The 9,664-nt window shown below is 29.4% G+C and overlaps 1 long non-coding RNA gene across 1 annotated transcript; it reads right to left on the minus strand.

The window, feature by feature from the left end:
• Positions 1–4,411: 4,411 nt before the first annotated feature.
• LOC148283892 (uncharacterized) lies at positions 4,412–9,405 on the minus strand. Its single transcript, XR_015825474.1, has 2 exons — positions 9,293–9,405; positions 4,412–5,980 (listed from the first exon to the last, which is right to left on the minus strand). It is a non-coding gene; the product is annotated as an uncharacterized LOC148283892 (long non-coding RNA).
• Between the last annotated feature and the right edge of the window lie 259 nt (positions 9,406–9,664).

Raw genomic sequence — 9,664 nt, forward strand, 5'->3', positions numbered from 1 at the left:
TAGATTACATGTCCTGCAGCTACATAGCGCACGGGTGGTTAAAAATCTTGACCCTGTTTACCAGTTAAAGTTCAATTTAGATATAGTATGAAAGCTAGCATCACAAAAAGTCTTGCAGCTACAAAACGCAACGACGAGTGGAATTCCAGCGACAAAAAAATTATTTGAAAAAGTTTATAACAAAAAATACTGTAATAATACATCGAGCAAAGAGCTAGTAAGTTTGGCCACCTTCTCAGGAATAAAACTCGGGACCTAAATATTGGTAGGCAAACACACTAACCACCACACCTCTAGGCGGGTGTTTTCCCACTCGTTTTACCTTTCTCAAATTCTGAAATACATTACTAGCTTCGTTTACATTTATGCATCTTGTGATACATGCCCTTCAATTGTGTCTGCTCTTGATATATAACAAGAGTTTTGTTAATTTGATCATGCCACGCCTTTTTTGATCGTCTTTGTTCTTCGTTACAATTTATTCTCACAATATATATTTTTTTTCATTTAAAAATATTATTTATAAACCCTTACGGATTAAATAAATTTAAGAAAATATTTTTTTATTTCTTCAAAATTCATATTGTCTTATTTAGTTTTGTCTGGTAGTTTATTACATAATTTCAGTCCCTGGTTCATTTGTCTCAACTGTCCTTGTCTTGTTTTAGAAATATATCTGTTTTACCATTATTTTTTCATCTGTCTATTCTACATTATCAAACCGTCCTTGGGACCCATTCTCAATCTTATCAATAATTTATACATTATTGTACCTGTCTCAGAGTTGCGCATTTGTCTCATTTCAACATTTGTTGTCCTGTCATACATTAGTTGGGTGAATCACACCTTATTAATTTATTTTACAAGTTATTTATAATTTATTTTAAATGTCGCCTGACCGTCTTTTCTTAATTGTTTATCAACGATCCCGTAACATCAAAATTTTAATTTGTCGCATTTTGAACACGTTCATGCTTTCGAACATCCTCTGCTAATTCATATTTATTAATTTATGGTTTTAAGCTTAACGAATTATTTTTTTAAAAATTATACATATTATTTCCTCTCTCACTGAGATGTCCCATACCGAAGAAAAAAAAAATGCATTATTTCGAAACATGTCCTTAACACATATTGAACATAATGAAACGATACAAAAACTTACAATTTGAAACGTTTTATAAATCGGTAGTCAGATGACAAAAGGGACCATCTGTATTATTGTCCATGTTTAAGTTTTCAAAATTTTTAATTAAGATTTCAGTAAATACACGCAGAAAAAAAAATAGCGTCATTTAGAATGGTAATTTATTATTGAAAAGCAACACTAAATTATTTTAGTTTGTGGATTAAAGTTTTGAAATCGAGACGTATTTTAGCTCTCCTGAAAATTTTTGAAAATTACAGATGGTCTCTCCTGCCATTTGACTATCGAAATAAAAACACCCTTTAACCTATTTGCCCTGATCCACTCATCAATCCGTAGGTAATCTCATTTTTTTAAAAGCAATGTTATATGAGTACTCACTAACTGCCCTTATGGACAATGGAAGTAGGATGTACACTTAAATGTACAATTTCATCAAGAATTAGATAAATATAAGTGAAATCAATTGTTATCACAATAAAATTTTTTTTAAAAGGCAAAGTCACAAAATTCAATTTTATTTAAAGCAATTAAAAAGAATTACGAAATGGAAAAAAATATTTATGAAGAAAAAAACATATCTAACTAACTAACTAACTAACCATCATGCCATTTCCCCGGAGGGGTAGGCAGAGAGGATAGAACGCCACCCCACTCTGTCCTGGCACACTTCCTTTGCTTCCTTCACATTCATACATCTTCTCATGCACGCACGTCGATTATTCCGACTTTTCACATGACCACTTTCAAGAATTTGTTGTACTTGATCATGCCATGTCTTTTTCGGCCTTCCTCGACTTCTACAACCAGACACATTCGCATCATAAATTTAAAAAAAAAAAAAAAAATAAAACATATCAAAATTTAAAATAATGGTCAAGACATATGTGATAAACAATTAATAAATTAAATATCTTTGCAATGTTATAATTAGAACACATATAACAATATGTTTGATATGTGTGCCCTACTTTAAGATTTAAGTAAAAGATTTAATTCCATAAAAATTTCATCCTTTTTCAATAAAATTCAATGCGAAATTTGAATTCCAATAAACAATTTGAAACCTGAGTTAATAGTACTTTCAGCACAGTCGAAGTATTGTAGAATATATATTCGTAATTCTAGAGTTTTTCTTTGTTCAAAATACAATCCATAATAAACAGTTTGAAATTGTGATACATTAAAACGGTCATTTTTTGCAAATATAATTTTGAAACGGCGACGGCGCGTGGCGTTACTTTTAGTAAAAAGACTTCACCTCAAAACGGACACATAGCAAAGGTTAAAAATAACTGCGTATTGAAGCTTGGACTAAGTTAATAATAGTTTACCTTTACATTTATAAGATTAATTATGTTATCGAAATATCGGAAGGTGACCTATCCTAAAGATAACATTTAACTTTTGAGTATGACTCACTATACTCACCTACGTATTTGCATGTAAAGTTATGTAATAACAAATTTATAAAAGTCTTTAAAAAGTAAATGAATATTTTTTTTTTTATAAACACATTTTCCTTATCTAAGTAAACCATATAACACTTTTTGATACACAAACATCACCATTATAATATTGAGAATAATGGAGTTCAGTGGATTTTTATTTTTTGTAAGTAGACTATCAAACTAAGCGAAATGTTTTAATTTTTTTTTATCTATCACACTATAAGCGCTTCGGTTTTTTTAAAGTTAAGGGCATTTGTAATTTCTCCGCTTGTGACGTCACAATCATCTACGGTGAGTTCTGTTGATAGGCGATTTGGCATCCCGTTAACCGTAAATCAACCACAACACTATAACTAGTCGATTCACAAATTCACGTGACGTCATTCAATGTAGTTCTTTTTTTGTGCATTTTCGAGAAACTTCGCCTAAAAATGCTTTGATTATTACCGCGTGTAAGAAAACATTGTTTACATCCAATCCGGTAGCACTTAACTTACCCATTTAATGATATTTTGTTCTATAAGCACGTGTTAATTAATTTTTAGCAAGCTTCCTGAAAATAAGCATTTTTTTTTGTATTTTATGTATGTATTTATGAATAATTAAAATTATTTTTAAAATATTAAAAATTAACACACTTAAAGAATATTTTTTTTGCAATTTTATAATCCGTAGACTGGATGTGAAGCGCAAAACAAATCAAATAGTCTTCATATACATTATCTGCATCCAGGCGGATAAAGAATACAGTTATCTGTGTGAAATAGAACCAGAACCCTGGACAAAAGTTTTCAACTCGATGGCTCAGGTCGATTCCTAAAAAATGAAATCGAGTGTATATAAGTCTGCCTCGTACTGAAGTGGTAGGGTGGAGGTGATAGATTGATTAAACAGGTTTATTTAAGCAGCAATATTTCGTTGCTCCTGAAGTGACACCTAAAGCGTAGGCCTAAACACCTTACCTTGATACGCCACCGGATCCGGGAAGAAGAATTCTGATGATGATCATACCAATTTACAATTACAGGTGCATCGTGCATTGCCTTCTATAACTTAAGAATAATGGTTCATATTAAGAAATGTTAAATTATATTTTATAAAACAAATTTGTTTTATTTATTTTGTTAAATTAAAATTGCTAACATTAAATTTTATTTAACTCACTGTTTTGTTTTTCATAGTTATTGATGTCAAAAATATTTTCAATCGTTACCTATTATTTTATAGACACAATAGTTAATTAAACTAGTGCATTTATACAAACAATTCAATTTTTTTTTTAATTTAATATTTTTAAATTTAGGATGTTTTGTTATTATTTTTAGAAATGCCAGAAATACTTACCAAATAAAAGTTCTAGTAAAACCCTACCTAGGTATTTAAATTTGTCAGGTACCTCTTTAAGTCAGAAATAAATTGGTTATTTTGTGTTTTTTAATTACATTCATAACTTTAACTCAGATAAGAAGATAGGTAAAAATGTAATTAATTTCTATTCTGATATCAAATAAATGCACGCTGACATTAAAAAAATAATCATGTTTCCAATGTCACACATACTTAATCGGTCAATGACCGCTCGATCTGATATCTTGAATCCATTGATAAGAAAATATAACTAGCAACGTCACATTGTTATGTCAATGTACACTGAAGGCCAATGATTAAAAATTGCACTTTTGAATACCTTTTTTGTGTACGTGCATTTAATCACGCAAAACTGAACTTTTAATTTGTGCGCTGATATTGCGATTATGCACATTTTTGGCCACTTTTTTGGTAACCCGAATATTAGATGAATTTCGAATAATAATTTATTGCGTTTTTATCAGTTGTATTTAATTCACTGCAAATAAATCTGTGGCTTAAATGATAAAACACGGCAGTCCACTTTTTGCTATTTTGAAGTTAAAAATTAACGCAATAAGCTTTTAATACGTGAAAAAACATAAAAAGTATATGAGATTGGTGTCAACTCTGTTGTGCATTATTGTATTAAAAACACATCTTATAAAAAGCCATCGAGAGCTCAAAGGCCTTCTTACTAGTTGTACAAGGAAGGAAAATGAGGGGTCGCAAGTTTAGGGGTTCGAAGTGACTGACAGTGATCTGAAAAGACAGTTACTAGAAGAGGGATGTTTGCTGTATAACCTTTATCTATTTTTTTGTCTAATTTAATACATGTATCTTTTTTAAAACACGTGGGTATTAAACTCAGTAAAATATTTATTTAAAAAAAACAAGTTTTCAAAACTAAAATTTAAAATGTAATACATACTTATTCAAGCTTATGAATAAATTTTTTTTGTAAGTATTTGTTGCGTATTTTAAAATGTCTACATCAGTATAGATAACATATTTCTTTGAAATGTACGTCTTATAAATTAATTTGAGGTATAATTATTGAATCCATTACGTATACAAAAAGGGAATTAAATTTGGTAAAAAGAAGAAGACGACAAATAATGAATGTTTTTTTTTTAAATAGGTGTTTTTAAAATATTCTAGAAAAAAATAAATCGAATTGATATTCAACACGCGGTCATAAAAATGTCTTCAGTAAAAAAGTCCCAATCAAAGCCAAACCAAACCAAAACCATAGCAAAATTAGCGTAGGTGGATACTCATTTTTGAATAATTATACTTATTTCGTTTCTACTCACAGGTAAAAAAAATGCTTGAAGAAATCTAGTAGAGATTTAAAAATAAATTATAATACGACAAAACCAATCCACCCTATCTTATTTAATCGTGCGGGGTAGATTTTTGCTTTGTAGCAGAAACTGTTTTCCAGTTATATTTTTCCAATTAATTTTCATTTTAATAATTGGCATTAGCGTTTTAATGAATTGTGATTAGTGAAAAATGCTAGTTGAAGTTGTTAAATAAAGGTTTAATATTATTTTATGTTATATCATATCAGAATCAAGTTATATTACGACAGTTAAAATGATAACAGTCAGCAGATACTCGAATCTAGTTTGTAGATAGCGGTTAGTATTCTTCAGAAAGCATTTAGCAGACATAAGTTAGTAAAAAGCAGTTGTATTTGTATCCTGACGGATGAAAAATACAGTTCTGTTTGAGATGTAAAACCAAAACCTTGAGCGAGTACTTTTGAGTAAATGGCTGCTTTCAGGTATAATACTTACCCAGGAAATCAAGTGGAGATAAGTCCGCCTCATCGCGTAGTGGTTGACGTATTTTTCAACTGTTTTTAAGGTCCTGGGTTCGATTCCTGTCAAGGTGGATACGAAATATTGATCTTAAAGGCTTTTTTGAATCGCAATGTTTTACTGTTTCTAGACTGGCACCGAAAGCGTTAGCTAACACATAATCCAGACGCACTGCGCGTACATTTCTAATGCATTGCTCTCCATTCCTAGAAAAATATATTTATGATAATGTTATAAATTGTTTATTTAAAAATGCATTTTGTAAAAGTTTTCAAAATGTTATGCGACTTTGTCAGGATACTTTTAAAAGAAAAAAAAAAGCATAAATTTCCAACACTACTTGATACAAGAGCCCTTTTTGGGACCGGTGAAAAATATTTGGGTCTTCTCTTCACGAAATCGAAGGCTTAAGTTATATCTGGATATTGGCACGGCGAGGGGTGAGGGTTATTGATGGAAAGGGGGTGATATTCTGACCCCATCAGACTTTTTCTTCGCACCGGACTTTACATGTACTCTAAAACTTTTATCATAGAAAACTTATAAATATCCTGAGTCGTTTTATGTAACGTTTATTGTGATTGATTTGTGTTTTTCTCCTCATTATTTACCCCAAATTTTCTGCTTTATTCACTGTTTTGACAAAGTTTTTGTGCCAAATAGTATATCTTTCACTTAACACTAATAAGTATTGAACGTTTTTAGTTCACAATTTAGATAACGTTTTTCATTCAGAACTATTTGTGGAAATTTCTGGCATTTTTACGCATTTAATTGATTTATTGAGGAAATATATTATTAAGCGAAATTAAATAATATATTCGCAAGAAGTTTTTGGAAAAAAAAATCAGGTAGAAGCAATTAACAAAATTTATTACAATATTTACACTATAAACGAATATATTATTCTCAAAAGAAGAAGAAATAATATAATACATGTCTAAAAAAAACAAATGAATAAAAAAAAATATCTTCATATAATATTACAAATCTACGCTACAAAAATACATTAGACACATTTTCTGGATCAACTGATATTATTAATTTGAAGATCTTCTAAATTTTTTTTTTTAAAATTCATACGTCCTGTTCTCATGTTTCAAAATTGTTAGGTTCTCTCAATCCTTGTGGTAACTGGTAATCGATTTAATCGTTTAACAGCTGTGTTATAAAACTTTGGTACCAAACATCGGTAACTTGACAGTTCCTATTCGAATTTTAATTTGTGGTTTTTTCTAGTAGATGACTCTTTTGAAACCAGGCATGCATTATTTATCTAATACATTTATGATTTTTAAAAAAACGTATTTGTGTTTTTATTCAAATACACGGTTTTAACTAGTAACACATTGTGTACAGTATTTTTTTTTGATATTATAAGTCACTAATCAAAAAAAAAATATCACAAAATTCAGGGACTTTTAAAGCGACTTCTTGGTTTTATTTATAATTTAACAAACATATATTTATATTTCAATTAGCTGGGCATATTGTTTTGAAATTAAATTATAATTTGCTGATATTTCTAGCTACTAGATCCATAATTTAACACAATTTGTGTTTAACTATATTGTGTTCTGTAAAAGGTTCCTGAGTCTTGACTGAACTACTTTTTAACATAAAAAATGCATGTTCTCTGGTTTCATAAACGCTTGAAATATTACACAGAACTATTTATTTTTGATAATATATTTTCTCTTTTTCCTGAATCCTATTTCTGCCTCCTTTCAAACCTTATCTTACATCCTATGCATTCCATATATAATCATGAAAAATAATACTTAAGTGTTTTTAAGTACACAGTTTTATTTGTACATGCATTGTAAGCCACACGCAAACAGCCGGGAAAAAATATTTACAAACCTTGACCAACACGAGTCTGTTTTTGGTTTATTGTGAGATATATTATTGTTTATAAGAATGATGTTGAAATATTTCGCAAAAGTTAAAAATAAAATGAATATAAGTCCAATTGGTTAAATGCTGCAATGTTTTGTAGAAAATCGTAAAAAAAACAAACTTTTCAATTAATATCATTTTCAAATAAAATGGCGACCTCGTGGACAAAACAACGCTTAGACAATTGTCTCACGCTTAAGGCTTCTAGACTGATTTTTCCAGTAAGACTACGAATACAAAATATTTTTTGGTAGCCTGGGTGTTCTGTGATGTAATTGGGCTTCTTAGCATGTTTCACCAAAAATTGAGAGTTAATTAGAAATTATCTAAAAAGGACCCATCACATAACGCAAGATAATTTGACGTTGAGAGAAAAAGTTTTGGAAGCATCTTGCCCTTGGCAAATAGGTCTGGACCCAACTCAAGTATTTTAAGTAAGCAGTCATAGGAACACGGAATGCCTTATAAGAGGCAATTCGTCTTCCTTCCAACTTCCCTATTAGATAAACGTTATTCGCTGATGTATGTATTAGTTCCATTATAAAAGATGAAACCGCCAACCGCCCTTCAGCAATACTTTTTGATTCACAATGTTCTAATTGCCTAGTGCTCTCAAATAAAATTAAAAAATTGGCCTCCGTGGTGTAATTATTAAGACCTTGACTCACGCAAGGAAGGTTCTGGGTTTGATTCCCGATAAGAACACAAAAATCAAAACTGATTTTTCTGATTGATCACTGACGGTTTGAATTCTTTTAACTATTTTTTTTTTCCGAAAACGAGTTGCTTGACTGAAATTTAAATTAAATAGTTAAACAGTAAAAACGTTTTTTAAATAACATATTTAAATTAACATTTGAATAACCAAATTTGCGATTTTCTGTGTGAAATAATACAAACATGTATTTATTTATTTATTTTACATAAACGGCATAAATTGCCTTTAACATATATTGAACATAACAAAAAATCATAAAAATGCATAACTATAACAATATTAACAAGTAGGTAAATACACATAAGCAACCAAAAATATTAACGAAATAAATACATAAATATGAAAAAACAAAAAAAGGAAAAACATTTTAAAATATAAAGAAAAGTTTAAGAATAATATTGCGAGAGAAAAAAAGAAATCAGACTCGTTTTATAACTATCAAGTCCAGAACCAAATATATCAGCCTTGTCCCCATACTGATTTACCCGGATTTCATTGAATAAATTTATAAAAATTGATTTGTGGGTTTGAGTGTGGTTTGGGTAAAGAGACGTTAGACTATTATAATAAATACAGTTCTCGTTTTTCAAAGTGTGTAAAATTGAGATATATAATATAACAAAAGAATATAACTGATAAAGGAGCACGCGTACTTCCGAAAGCGGTCTCTTACTAAATAAATAATTAATGTTTAAAAAATAAGTGTATTTTTTTTGTATGATAAACAACCATTATTCAGTGCTTCAAATATACATTTAATTTATTCTTAACTTTTATACTTGTATTTGTTCTTTACTTTACCGCCTATTTATTTTCAAATAATGCTGCTCATTGATGATAAACCTGTATTATGCAAAAAAAAATTCTAGATGAAAAATAATTATCCAATTTTACTTCTCACCTCTTTGGGTATCCCTTTGCAAAAAATATGTCAGTCCGTTGCTCCGTTGAGACGTCAAGGAAGCGCCAACACACTTTTGAATTTATAATATTAGTGTGGATTTATATGACCCTACTGAAACAAAAAAAGTAATTATTAATAGTTTCATTGCTTGTACGTAATATAATAAAACTTATTAATAAATTATGTTAATTGTATAAGTGCATTATTAATATATGTATGTCTGTTAATAAACCTACTATCCACGTATATTTGTACAGCTTGTCATTATTTCGTTTTTTATTTATATTTACTCGTTAAATATGAAAATGTAGAAGCATTTTGCTTGTTGTAATAACATTATTCTGTAAAATACACAATAATTCGGCCTTG

Source organism: Micrasema longulum, unplaced genomic scaffold (assembly GCF_059751315.1).
Source record: "Micrasema longulum isolate JH-2025_06_02 unplaced genomic scaffold, ASM5975131v1 h1tg000180l, whole genome shotgun sequence".
Lineage (NCBI taxonomy): Eukaryota > Metazoa > Arthropoda > Insecta > Trichoptera > Brachycentridae > Micrasema > Micrasema longulum.